At 42.3% G+C, this 14,523-nt stretch overlaps 1 protein-coding gene across 7 annotated transcripts in view; it reads left to right on the top strand.

Annotated features, from left to right (window-relative positions):
* Positions 1-4,613: 4,613 nt before the first annotated feature.
* Positions 4,614-14,523, top strand: part of LOC136826775 (protein Abitram-like) — a 55,697-nt gene continuing 45,787 nt past the window's right edge. Inside the window, exon 1 of one of the 7 annotated variants that reach the window (XM_067084212.1) lies at positions 4,614-4,733. The gene's annotated coding sequence lies outside the window, so the exon portion shown is untranslated. Of the gene's footprint in view, positions 4,734-5,738; positions 5,760-6,098; positions 6,285-6,428; positions 6,451-14,523 lie in introns of those variants that run through there. The other 6 variants (XM_067084206.1, XM_067084214.1, XM_067084204.1 and 3 more) reach the window with 6 other exon arrangements.

The following is a 14,523-nucleotide window of genomic DNA, read 5'->3' as shown; positions in this document are numbered from 1 at the left end:
ACCTTAGTTCTGTCAGTGTCCACTAGTCATTCTTAACAGATAAAGATGCACTTATCACACTTAGAAAGAGTTAAATTGAATACATTAATTTTTTACTTAAGCTCATGGAAATTACAGAATTCTTATGTTTATTTATGACTAAGCCCAGAAAAGGCAATCAAACTAATTAATGAAAGGTAGAAAAAAATATAATTAGTGGATGAATGATGAACGAGGGCTTCTTTGCTAGGGAAGGCTTTCATCTTACCTTTCATTTGGTTTTGGTGCATGGTTGGTCTCACTGAAAGTGAAGATGTGCATTAAGTATCTGTATGACTGTCTCTATATCTTGCTCTTCATCAAGGATGCATAAGCTTTTAGTTAGTTGTGTTTTCTTCTTTCTTGTGCGCTTATTTATTACAATTTTTAAAATGCTGTTAAGAGGAGCAACAACAGTCTGTAGTTAAGAGGTGAAAGAGATCATGATTCTTCATATTAGTGAGGCTCTCAAGATTCTTGTCAGTGTCCACAGGCAGAAGTAATAGATGATCTTGAATGAACAGTAAAGAGGCTAGCTTCATATCTCTGGATGTAGATCTGAACAGTATGAAGGTGAAAGAAGCTGTAAAATAGTTCCAAGCAAGTGGCAGTAGCCTACAACAGGATCTTTGTAATACCCAAAGCAGAATGATTAACCTGAGTCCCATCTTTAAGCTCATCAGATAGACTCTCTCAGGATGGAGATGAGGTCACATAAAAGGTGGCAGGAATATGGAATACACATCAACCAAAGATGTCAGGAATGCCCAGTTTCAAGTGTGTTTACTCCAAGTAAAAAATGTGCCCATACACTGAATTCAGAGACACCTTTAAAAGTATGGAGCTGTGGAATCATTGAGGAAGATCATCAGGAATGATAATTAAAAGGCAGCCTGTTCATCACTGGAAGTGTGTTTTCATTCTGTATTTCTGTTTATTCTATTATAATGAAGTGCAGTCCTACACATCTGTCTATGGTAAACCTTTTCTTCAAAAAACAGCCCAAGTTATATGAGTGTGTGTATTTTTATGGTAGCAAAGCAGATGTGGCCATTAATAAATAGGGGGTTTATAAATTAATTTAAGCATTTGATTGATACTAATGGATGTTCCACAGTTGCATTGTTTAGTTTTAGCCCCTCTTATCTGGTAATAAGATTGCAAATGACTTCCATCATTGTTATCAATGGGTTTGATGTTGTCAAGGTTCGGTTCAGTGTCCCTTTATAAAATGAATACCCTTCCCAACAAACAGATAATTATAGCTATTAATACAGTACATAGAATTTTATGAATGAACACATCAGTTTCCAGTTGGTTTACACTTTTTCATAGTAAAGACAGTTGTAATGTCACTGTCAGAGATGCATTATATTGCTATTATTAATTTTTCTAAGGATAAAGTGACGGACGTCTCAGTTGTTAAACAACCAATCCTCCCCTTTTACCTGTTCATTGGCATTAGCACCGTGGGATATTTACTGAAGATAGTTTTTTATTATCATTGGGTTGTCTTAAAGATAAGGTCATGTTACTGAAACGTCTCTGAGGTCTTTGATTTCACTTTCCCAATCAATTAACCTTTCCATTATGAATAAGTTTATTTTTGGCTTTAAATCTACATTGCATGAAGACAGTTCAGTACTGTATGTTTATTCATCAGTGGGAACACTAGTTTTACATGGCTTTGATCTGCATGGGTCAAGAAGGAAGAGTATTCCAAAAGTCTTAAGTGCTGGTGAATGTGGTGCTAAGTTCACTATTCAACTCCGTATGTCAGTGGAAGGCATAGAGAAATCAAAGCATATACACATGACTCCCTGCAGTAATCATAGTGAAGAGTCCATCACTCCACTTTCTCAATAACCTCTTGCAACGTGTGAGGTATTGGAGCTACTTGGTTCCTGATGAGCTGTGGTCTGTTGTGGAAGAGCTTCTCAATTACTACAGTGTAAACAACCGAGTCCCTGCAGTTGGCAACTGCTCTCCAAGCAAAGTGAGGATACAGTTTTTTTAATCTTTGGACATATATTGCTGATTAATGCAACATCTGGCAACTTTAGAAGGGGGAGGAGCCTCAGTCTTAATGTGTTTGCTTTTTGCTTGACCTCCTATAACTTTCAATCATATTCTACGATTCTGAAATCATTGATACTTAAATGCAATAGTAAGCTTTACAGTATTCGTTCAAGTTGTAATTTGCAGCGACATTTCTGAGCAAAATAAAAATTTTTCGACATAACCTACCAACTAACCTTACACAAATGAATTTATGACACCACAATGAACGGAATGCTTGCGTAACCGGAAACGCGATCTTCCATAATGAAATCAAGAGTTAAAGTTGAGCAATGTCCAACGAAAAACATGGGGAACAATAAAGGAACGAATGCAATGTTATGATGAGAGAGAGAGAGTTGCTGTTGTGTAAGCCTAGGCCTATATGTAGAGCTACTAATTTCATTATTTTTTTTTTCATGTAGAGATTGAGCGATACTATATTTGTATAGTATGTTTTAGCAATGGAGAGAGAGAGAGTTGCTGTTGTATAAGCCTAGGCCTATATGTAGAGCTACTCATTTTATTATTTTTTCTTTTAGAGAGAGAGCGATACTATATTTGTATAGTATGTTTTAGCAATGGAGAGAGAGAGAAACTATGGCAACGTCAAGAAACATCCAGTTACTTGTGTTTTCCCGCTACTCCGCACATCATAGAGAACACTCTTGCGGATTTAAATAGATTTGGTCAACCTACCCTAGCTGTCACATCATTTACTGCCATTAATTCCAGCTGACCTTTAACACCGCGAAATATAAATATGAATGTGTAAAACTTAAATAAATTATCATTACCTCATATGATGATGCAATAATAAGCCTGTTCATAACGGAAAACGAGTAAATATTGCCGTTCTGATAAACAGTACTACACCGAGATATCCATACACTATCTTTTATATCTCTATGAATGAAGTCATCTGAGAAATTCTGATTACTTCGGACATCCATGGTGGTTTTAAGTATCTCAACGTTTATGTTTTGCAGATTTAATATATATGATATAATTTGCATTGCATTTTCATATTCTATAGTAAATTTACCGAGATAATGTGTTTTCTTTAAGAAAAAATTTAAAATTCGATGAACGAAATCTAATGAAAACTATCCTCACTTTTCTTGCCGAGTGTACATTAAATTTCCATAACTTACATGACATAAACAGTTACTTGCAGTTTGCTGGAACAGCATTGCTACTGCTAAATAATATTTCTTGTACAGTAAAGTACAGTATTATCATTGTATAGAATAAGCAAATAACTTAATAAATCGTGAGATAAACATAAGAAATAAGTGTTGCATAACTGCATCATTTAGAGATACCCCACCCAGTGATTGTTGTAATTAAAGCTCTACAAACCTCCCACCAGACACAGATTTAGTTTGGAAAAACCTAATAGCATAACGCTTTAAAAAATCAGTACACTGAATGTTGCGATTGATACCAACAAATTTACTCGTCAGGGCGTTTGAAGAATGCAGTACATACACTTTCACTTTGTTTCACTTTGTTTGGTTTTATGTACAGCCCTCCACAGGGATAATTCCCTCTCTGGCGGGTCCATGTACGTTTTCAAAAGTAAGGTGCTTCTTATATTTTATAATTGGCTTTCAGCATTTTCTCGTCAGTATCGTAGCTCCTGCAGAATAGGAGAGTCTTTAGTTCCTTTTTAAATTTGCATTCTTCTTGTATGCTCTTCACTTCATGCGGTATTTTGCTGTATAGTCTTGGTGCGTAGTGTACAAATGCTCTCTCACCTGACTTACAATTTGTTATAGGTTCAAATAGCCTAGACTGTATGCTTCACTTGCATGTCTGGTTACAATATTCATTTGGGGTCTAAAGAAGCTTAAGCAGTTTCTCAGATATGTTGGTTCATCACATTTTAGTGCTTTAAAGGCTGTAAGTAGTATTTTAGATTCTATTCTAGCTTTTACTGGGAGCCAATGTAACTCAATTAGTGCTGGGGTCATTCTATCAGGGGAATGTAGCCCTTTTATTAACCTGGCGGCTCTATTTTGTACTCCTTGCAATTTTCTTAGTAGGTAGTTAGGGAGACCGTAGTATATAACGTTGCAGTAATCAAACCTCGAAAGCATCTGATTGCAAATTGCTGTTTTCAGAGTATCTTCGTTTAGGTATTTTCTAATAAATGCAATGTTTCTGATATGATAGTTACAGGTTTTTGTAATATGCAATATATGGTTTTTCATCGACAATTTATTATCAATAAATAAATGCTTCTAAGATCCTCACTGCTGCTACAATTTTTTTTTTGACGAACCAATAGTTATTCTTTTGAAGCGTTCATGTTTTCGTAGTTTTGTCTTCATTAAGTTTCAATTTCTTCGCTGACATCCATTTCTTGATATCTTTCATTATTGCATTAATTTTACTAATGGTGTCTTCTACCGTTTCGACAGGAAAATAGAACTAAGTGTCATCAGCATACAGTTTATACTAAACCTTAAAATTGGAACCGACTGTTATTTTTCTACTTTTCTCCGAGATGTTGTTAAACACAAAAACCCACAGTTTCCAATTTTAGTTGAACAACAGCATCGACACTGCCAACAGCATCAACAGTAGTAGTACTAGCTGCGACCCTATAAACACTAATGAGAACTCTCAGTGCCGTTTATCTCTACGTTAAGGTGTTTGCTTTTGCAGTTGTATTTCGTGGAACCATTTTGTAACATAAAACTAAGGGGATGCTGATACTACAAAAATACAACATTGCTGAATATGTGTTTATGAAGAAAGGCATTCTTCTTTTTGTTTTGCTGTCCATATTTTGGTTTGGGTTAGATTGTGATTTGATTTCATTCGTATACACAGATATTTACTTGCAAATATTGTAGAAAGATATATAATTCATCCATTGCCTTGCTGTAAAGCGGTGACGAACTTTACTTAGGTAATAACCTTTGTTGTGCTTTGATTTGTGACCCGCCCGATATTGTAAGAAATGTGAAATAAACTAGATTGTGCATGTCATTAACTCATTTAATAAAGAGTAACGACAACTTAGAGGCCAAAGTTACTGAATAAAACGTGAAAGTGCTGAGGGCTTTATGTCATTTCAGTGCATGTTCCGAGCACAATAGTGAGAATAGTTAACGCCGATTGCAGAGAAGGCATAGAATGGACAAATAGTAAAAATATAACAAGTTAAAATAATATGAAAAGTAAAGGTGATCCCAGCAAGTGACCATATAGAAACATATCTGACAGGAAAACTTAAAATTTCCAGACAATAAAAGATTCAACACGTAACCTGTCACTTGATTCACATTAATTTAGTCAGTACGATATCATTAAAGAAGATACGATATTTACATTGTTACAGTATAGCCTAAAGTTAACAAACTCCATAGTCCCACACTAGGCAGTTTTATAATTCGAATAACTTATCCCTAAAAACGAGATATATGATATCGGTCCTATCTTCACACCACTTGGTGCTTTTTAATCCACCTTAAGATCCTTTTACTTCATTTCCTTTATTTTCTGGATCGTCCTCTCTTGCTATCCAACCACTCCAACTCCCTCTTTTCACTGTCTCAAGTGCTGAATGACTCAACTCCGCAAGTAGGCCTATCCCAGTTCTTGGCTTGCCAGCCTAAATCTCATACAATCAAAATCTTGGTTGCAAGATCTTTGACAGCCTATACTGAACGGTAAAGTAGTTATGATTCCCGCAAGGAACTTTCTAATGTTGCAAAAAAAAAAAAAAAAAAAACTGACGGAAGTACATTTTATCACCACATTTTATATGCTTGAAAAACGAAATCACCTTAACATTAGAATTCTTACGAAATCAAGGAACGGTTCTAAGAGTGAAACGTAGTCTTGGTAAAATACTAAGACCACGCTTCGTGTTGTAACACTGTTATGGTAATGAGGTGGACAATCCACTGCTGTAACACTAAAAAAAAAATTTCAGAAATAAATGGATAAAATAAGACTAACAAAGATGGCATACGTTACAGTCTTCATCTTTATTGTAACAATGAACTTTGCTCATCGGAGCCTCTCACAGAGCTCGGTATTTCAGGTTATCCAGAATGATGTAACAACAACAACGAACGTCAGGAGAATAAGTGATTGTGAAAAGGCTGTTTCTCTGCTGTTAAATTCGTAACAACTTGTCAGTTGTGTTGTATTTGCGATTATGCGATAGTGCTTTTAACGTCGAACAGTAGGTAAGGATAACTAATGCTAGTTACAGTATTGAGGATACATAAAAATTATTAGTAAGTTTAGAAACGGGGAAAGTTCATGGTACTTTTGACCCTACCGCAGCTACATGCTGGACTAGCTTAATTTTGGAAGAGGCACGGTTGTATTAGTGATGTGATTTTTAACGTGGTATTTTAAACATGATTTTGACGTTTGGAGCGAATGCAGAGCAGGGGGTTAGGGCTACTGTAGGCTACTTCCAGTAGGCATTTTTGTTTTAGGTATTTCAGAGGGAATGTAGCCCGTCCTGACCAGATTACCTTTAGGCCTAGGCTGCTAACCTAACCTAGGGGGTTCGTTTCCTAACTAGTTGGTGGGTGAGGGGGCCTCCACGCCCCGGACCCTCCTAAGTAATGTGTGACCCCCTATTCTGCACTGTCCCCCTAACTTAATTGTGAGCCCTAGGGTAGGCCTAGTCAGCAGCAGTAGGCTAGTCTTCAGTTCTACCACAGGAAACATCAAAAGATGGGAGGAATTTGGAAACAAGCTTAGTAAAGAATAAAACGGTAAGGTAATTCTAAGCCAGCTGTCCACGGTGAGCTAGATTGTGGCAATTGGTGTTTTACTATGTTATTTTACTTGCTTTACAAGAATTTAAAGTAATATTTTGTCGCCCGGTTGTAACTAAACTGTTAATGACCTTTGAAGACTACACGACTTGAATTACCTAACGCAGGGTAGGTCTAACCCGGCACTCCAGCAAGCCCCCTCCTCCATAGCTAATACGGCAAAATTGTAACCAGTAAACACCTCTAGGCAATGCGTTATGTTGGTATTTTTAGGGTGTTTACTGGTTACAATTTTGCCGTATTAGCTATGGAGGGGTGGGGGCTTGTCATGAATGCTGGCTTAGACCTACCCTGTGTTAGGCAATTCAAGTCGCGTAGTCTTCAAAGGTCAATGACAGCTTAGTTACAGCCGGCCGACAAAATATTACTTTAAATTCTTGTAAAGCAAGTAAAATAACATAGGAAAACGTCAATTGCCATAGTCTGGCTCACCGCGGACAGCCGGCTTAGAATTACCAACGGTAATTCTAAGTATTAGCTCCGCGCCTGTTTTTACCTTGGAAACTGGGTTTTTTTACACTTTTAGGGCTTTTGATACTGGCAGTGCATTTGTTTGTTGTCGGCCAAATGGAATGTCCCTTCGCCGTGTTTAGTACTGGCCCGGGGGCGGCGGTACCCATACTTTAACAAGTTATTACACTTGCCGGATGGGATATGAACCATTCCAAACAGACGTACCCGTGCTCTGTCTTGTGAAGATTGCATATAGAAACCCCTTGTTGAATGGGCTTCAGGGATTAATTACAGGTTAATTACATTTGTGCGACAAAAATTGAAGGTAAATCTATAATTAGCAACCAAAAAACTGTAGAAAAGTCAAGTTAGAAGGAAATCACCGCCGCGGAGCTACTGCTTAGATCCACCGAATAAAACAGCATAGGGTAACCAATCTCATTAGCCTAAGGTAACTTAGTGTGTCATAGGTTAACCATAAATCTTTCTAACCTTGGGTGGTGCTACATACATGTTGTTCAGCAATAACTGGCCCCCCCACAAAATAACCTCAACTTAATCTAACCTATAGTGCTAGTTTCTAAATCATTAGAGAATTAATATATATTTTTTCATACTCACATCTTATTTTGGTTCTATTATGACAACCTACTTTAACTTCAAACAGGAGCCTTGCAGGATGATCGATCAACGTATGGTTGGTAAAAAATGTTGCAAAAAGCTGCCAAAAAACAGGTTTTTGGTGCTCAGGTGAAACAGCACATATCAGGAATAAGAGTAATACTAACTTTTGATCTTGATCAGATGTTTTTAAAACCATATGGTTGCCATTGTAGAGTAATTTCTGCATTCCTGACCATAGTGTAAGAATGCAAACTGGTCGGACTAAGTTTCTATTTGGATGCGTGGTATGGCATTAGATATATACTACCTAACCAAAAGAAGCTTAACGTAACCTCACTTAGGGCATTGTGCCATGACCTAACTAGACCTTGCCTGGCCCTAACCTGATATAGGCTGGGGAGATTCCCCTGCTCCCCCATGACCCTCCATTGAACACTGGACATGTTGACTGGTCTAGGCGTCACCTTATTGGATGTAGGTCAAAATCCTCACTTTTCGGAATACTAATTTACCTAGAAAAACAAATGAACTGCTTACTTTAATTGATCATTAAGGTTAAAATCATTAGGTTCCATACTCTTTTTATCCTCTCGAATAATTGGAGTTGATCATGTAAGTCTTAGACCTGGGTCATACTGTATTGTATTTGTTCCGACACAATACAAACCATCGTTCCTTTACATTGGGAATTACTTATGGCGAAGCTGGACACGGCTGTTAAACTCTTGAACAAGGTGGTTAGGCAGTAACTACCTTCAGGTAGGCGGGGGAATACCCACCTGATGTAAACATTCCAGTTTGCTTTCGGCTGTCATGAGCTGCAGACGTGTGTACAGATCTCTTTCCCTGACTGTCGTTAAGTTCTTTATTATCCCAGTGGGATCTTTCTGTATTTTTGTGTATATATTACGTGTGTTTGATGTTTATTAATATACAAACCCACGATTTGTGATAGCCATGCATAAGCCATCGTTCCCCTGCCTCTGTGTCTTGGGTTTGATGACCAAGGGCGTATTAAGAGGGGCATAACCGAGTGGTAATGCTTCCCTTCCAGTAGCCTTTTATTTAGATACTGAAGGTGTTCCCCTGTACGTTCGGAGATATTAGATTGGGACATAATATCTTCGCTCCCCTACATTGATTGGGAGGTAACAAGTTCACTCCCCTTCTTGGGCTCCCACCCTCTACTTATGCTGAGTGTTGTTTTCGCCGCCTGCACTATGGAGAGGTGTGGGTGGTGGGTTGCGAGCATTGTCGGTAAGTTTCGCTTCCACGACACCCTTGGTGGCCTACCCCCCTTCCTTCTCTCTCCTTGTAGGTTCTTCCTTATCTCTCCTTTGCCTCTTCGAGAGGGGAGGGCGCAGGCAGTCTGGCTACCTCTTCTCAGGGGCCGCCTTTTGCTGCGTAGGGCAGTTCCCCTTGGAGCGAGAGGCGTCTCCCTCTACTAATCATCTTTGCTTTTTCTTTCAGTTTGGCAGGAGCATCGTAGGCATAGCAGTAGTTGGCTGGATATCTCAGTTGGGATATCTTTGCACGAAGGAGTCCGGACATTCATATAGTGTTGCTTCTGGATTAACCACAGTACCTGATTGGAATGGCATAGTTCCATGTCGGGATCATTCCGACTCTGTTCCTGCCGATGTGGATCAATTGCTGTTATTGCTGGCCTTCATGTATGCTGTGGTACTGCCTCTGGCATATCTGTGGTCCGTCAGCTCCTGCTGTTTCCTGTGTTATGCTGCTGTTAACTTGGCAACAGTCTCTGGGCAGCTCTTCCTGGTCCCCTGCTGCAGCCGTCCTGATTGTTTCTGTCGCTGCTGGTAACGTTCACGTGACGTTCCTAGCTGTTGCTGTAGCCCCTGCCTTCCGAACCGCTTCCGTAGGTCCTGCATTGGCTGTCCTGATTGTGCCTGCTGCTTCTCCTGGTGGTTGTGTCCTTGGCTGCTTCTGTTGTGATCCTGCCTAGCTGCCCTGGAGGTTATGATGTTTCATGTCCACCATCCTGTAGATGTCGGAGTGAAGGTGAAGGAAGTCACCCTGTGGAAGTAGCCACAGTCTTCTTCAACTTATCTTCGATTTCGTCTTCTGCTGCCTCGTCCCTTCCTCTCCCAAGGTTCGAGGGGCTCACAGGAACTGGATAGACCTCTGTCGGCCAAAGGAGAGGAAGGCAGCTTCTTACCCCTTGATGCCCTTGGACGTCTAGGGACTGCCTCCTTCCGAGGAGGCAGTGGGTCTCTCGTTGGCTCTTCCCGACCTTCGGGTTCGGGAACCGATTCACATACTCCTGGGTTTTGTGTTTCAGGAGCCATGGTTGTGCAGACCTCGGTTTGCGCTCCTGTTCTCAGTCCTAGAGGTTCCGCCTCCATGATGGATGCTGCTTCGGGCGCTTGTTTGCGAGCCACTCCGACTGCTCGAGATTCTGTGGAATATCAAGTATCCCGATCTGGTCTGGAGAGTACTCTCCCCATCCCAGTTTGGGAGCAGCGCGAGAGAAAGTGCCAAGGCACCCAGGTGTCTCAGGTCTTCCTGCCAGCACTACAAGCGCTCCCCGGTGCTTACCAGTTCTCGGTCGGGTTCCCAGCCTGGTGTCTCGACCTTATCGGTTCGAACACCAGAAGGAGCAGGGAAGAGATTCCCTTTGGGAGTCCTGCGGGACTTCTAAGGGACTGACACTCTTCCGGGAGACAAGTTTCTCTCGTTGGCTCTAACCACCCTTGGGCGGGAACCGATTCGCATTCTCGTCAGGTGTCTCGCATTTCGTTGCCAGTCTTAGAAGTCTGCATCTAAGACTGGTTCTGTGCCTGGCTCTTTTCGATTTCTTATGTAACCGAAAACAGGTCGCTCGAATTCTATGAATCACGAGTGCTTTCCTGGTGAGAGGCACAGGACGAGAGAAAGTGCCGAGACACCCAGATATCTCGATACTGTCCACCAGCTGCTTCGGTTGCTTGGCCGCGTTTCATCCCCGTGTCTTGAACCTTAGGGTTCAAGAATGCAGGATAGCAGACACAGAGTTCCCCTTTAAACCTTCTTTTGGAGGGGCCTTGGCTTCGAAGGAGTTTAGAGTTTGGGAAATTAGTGCTAGTTCACGGCAGATGAGCTCTGCCCTGCCCAGTTCCGATTGCGTTCATGTGATTGGCTCGGCTCGCTCAGCTTGCTCACCCCACCCAGCCCCTGGACACATTTGCGAGACTGGCTCTGCTTGGCTCACCCCGCTTGCCTTCTAGTCCACCACTTACCACCCAGTCTTGAACGCGTTTGCGTGATCGGCTCGGTCTGGCCCCGCTCGGTTTTTCCGAATCGGGTTCTCAGCACTGCTCGAGTGAACTTTCTGCTCTTCCCAGGAAACCGCTTTGCCACGGCACAAGTGCTCTTCTTCCCCTGTGTGGCAGTAATCTCCTTCGGTTGATTATCGCTCACGGTCCGCCTCTCCTGCTGGTCTTACTGTCAGGACAGGTAGGGGCTCTCTTTTCCTCTCAGCTGTTTCAAGAGGTGTGAGACGGACAGAGAGAGCTTTGACAAATTTGTCTTTCTTCAGAGTTCGGCTGCCTGGCTTGCTCTGGGTGTTGGTCACCTGATTGTCTTGTAGCACAGCCAGGTAACCGAGGAGGGTTTCCTGGGATCTGTCAAGGTCTCCCTCCAAGAAGGAGGTACAGGAGTTTCACGTTTCAGAAGCAGCGAGGGTTTTCCTCTTCAAGTTGCAATCGCCCTCGTTTCTCGGAGAACTTCTCGTCAGTTCATTAGCGTGAGGATCCCCAGGACAGGACCGTGGCTCCCCCAATGAATAATCTTCATCACTCGCAACCCTTGCAGTTCCCGAAGGGGCCAAGAGTTTCGGGGGCCGCCACGGTCCTTGCTTGCGAGGGTGTTCTCGACCAGATGAATACTTCTCTTGGACAAGGAATTCATTCAGGTTGAGACACCAAGCTCCTCCCCTGCCTCGACAGAGTATGAATTATTCTTGTCTCGGAGGGTCTTGCCGACTGCAGGTTGTTCTGACACTGTTTCACCGGGACTGGGTTCTCTCTCTGCTTCTTCTTGCCATGAAGGGTATTCTCTTCCGCAATGAGAGGCGTCGATCTTGGAGGACACCTACTGGTTTCCTCCAGGCAGTCTCCTGATGGATCCACGATCCTTCACTTACAGGCTTTCTCTCCTTGGATACAACCATTCCTGGAAAGAACCCTGCCTTCTGGAGACTGGTCCTGTCCGGGGGCGGGTCTTCCAATACCAGACGGCAATCTGTGGGCAATTCTGGTGCTAAGAAGGACGACTTTGTCCTAATTCGGATCTCCGGTTTCATAGGTCCCGGGTTGGCTCGACCCTTGGGAATGAATCTTTGCTTGGTTCTGCCTTTCTCTTTCAGAGATTTGCCAGATACCGCAGTAATCAAGGTTCATATCAGGGCACTGCCTTGTCCTTTTGACAGTGGCCAAGACCTTTGGGTCTTAGTCATCTTGATTCAGCCTTAAGTTCAAGCCAGCCCCCCTCAACTTCTAAGAAGTCCCAGGCTTCGGAAGAAGATTGTGGAACTTATAGCCCTCTTCTTCTCTTCTGGAAAATTGTGCATAACTGTGTCTCTTTCCACCCTCTTTTCCATAAAGGAGGAAGGCAGAAGGGAAGAGAGAAAGAAGTATCGACTGGGCAGAAGTTCTCCTACAGCAGATGCCTGGATGAAATGATACTTATTGAGTCTCTGGACCTGGCAGCGACATTGCGGAGACCTGGGAATGGGTTCCTTCGGAGAAGTATCTACTTCCCTTGGGTCTCTGGAATTCTTTTCATCAAACTTCCATCCTGCTTCCTCTCCCCTGCTCCCGATTCGGAAAATGCCAGCCCGGGTAGAGCTAATCGTCTTGGTATCCTGTCATCTTGTAGGAGCTTCCCCATGGTGGAGAATGAAGGTGGTCTGCTTCCATTCCTCCATTCTTCTTTCCTCTTCGAAGTATGAGGAAAGAGTTAGGCTAATGCTTGATTGAAGGAACCTTCGAATATGCTTTCATATTCTCCTCACATCGTCTGTCTACTGCCGGATTCACCGATCGGGGAATAGGCACACACCTGCAGGACTTTGCCTTGAAGGTGTATGACCAAGGCAATTAGTACCTTCCCATCAACATCCTGAACTCAAGGCAGCCTTTTGGCCTTCTGAAAATTCAGGATGAGTTTTGCGACACGCAGTGGTTTTGTTGAACAACAAAACCTCAGTATAGTAAACCCCCCATATTCGCGTTCTCACGATTCGCGGACTCACCTATTCGGGGATTTTTCTATGGAACATATATACACTTTATTCGTGGAAAATTCACCCAGTTGCGGTATTTTTCACTGAAAAATATTCACTAATTACTGTATTTTCATATAATTTTCATGACTAAATGCACTTTTTGTGATAACACTTATCAAAATACTCAGGTGTAAGCATTTTTGGAGTTTTTTTTATGTTTGAACTATCAAAACAGGCAGTTCTAAGTGTTTTTAGAGGGGTTTTAAGTATTCGCGGATTTTAGCTATTCGTTGGGGGTGTGGTATGCATCCCCGCGAATACAGGGTGTTTACTGTAGTGGCATATGTTGACAAACAAGAGGGAATCCTTTTTTCCTCCTGTTTCATGTGTCGACGTTTGCAGGTACTCGAGTGTTCTATAGTGCACTTGATAACTCATTTAGCCAGGTACATTCCCGGTGGGGATGTATTGGTAGGCGAGCTTAGCCTTGGGTGTGAGTGATCGGGACGGAATGTGCTCTTCACTCTTTTCTTCATGAAGATTCACGAAGAGATTGCTCCACTGAGAGATCCCTACCATCTTTCTGTTGCCTCCCAGCACAACAAAGTCAGTAGTTTTCTCGCTCCTTCGTACCAGACCCAGGGGCCAGTACGGCGAGGCATGCTGTCAATTTGGAAAAATCAATATCTACATTTTTCCCTCTGTATTTGTCTGTTTTGCTAGGGGTTCACAAGCATTGCTCACCCGAGTTACAGACAAATGCTGGAAGACTTCGCCTTTCGCCTGAGGCATCAAGAAGAGTTCTGCTTGACCCAGCCTCCTGTAGGAGCTACACAAGAAGTGGTTCTTCAGGCAGTACATCCCTGTGTGTTCAGGACTGGGAGACCTTCCAGCTTTCCTTGCAAGCATAGGCTTTCTCGCAGCAACAGATATAGCTGGATATCTCTTGAAGTCCTCTGCAACGCTGTCCCCAGGGACTGGATCCGTCTTTGCTTGTTGATGTCTTTGACAAAATTCTTCTCGGGTCAGAGTCGCTCTTCAAGTCTGGACTTTCTCGTCTTCTCTGCTGAGGGTTGTTTCTCTCCCTTTTATTTGTGAAGAACGTAGGCCCTTGCGAACTAGTCTTCAATCTGAAGTAGCCTTTTTCTCCTTAGTTGAGATTTAGCTACTGATGAGAAGCTTCTTCAGTCTTGCTGTCCCAGGGAACTGTTCCCTGGGTGGCATGTGACTCTCATTTAGGGTTCCTGTCCTTTGCTCTGCACACGCCCTTACGAGAGTCGTCGGACAGAGATGTGCCCTCTTAGGACCACTCTCATTTTGCTCCGGTCT

Source organism: Macrobrachium rosenbergii, chromosome 41, assembly GCF_040412425.1.
Source record: "Macrobrachium rosenbergii isolate ZJJX-2024 chromosome 41, ASM4041242v1, whole genome shotgun sequence".
Classification (NCBI taxonomy): domain Eukaryota; kingdom Metazoa; phylum Arthropoda; class Malacostraca; order Decapoda; family Palaemonidae; genus Macrobrachium; species Macrobrachium rosenbergii.
Note: the sequence above shows the minus strand (reverse complement) of the source record. Positions and strands in the feature narration are given on the sequence as shown.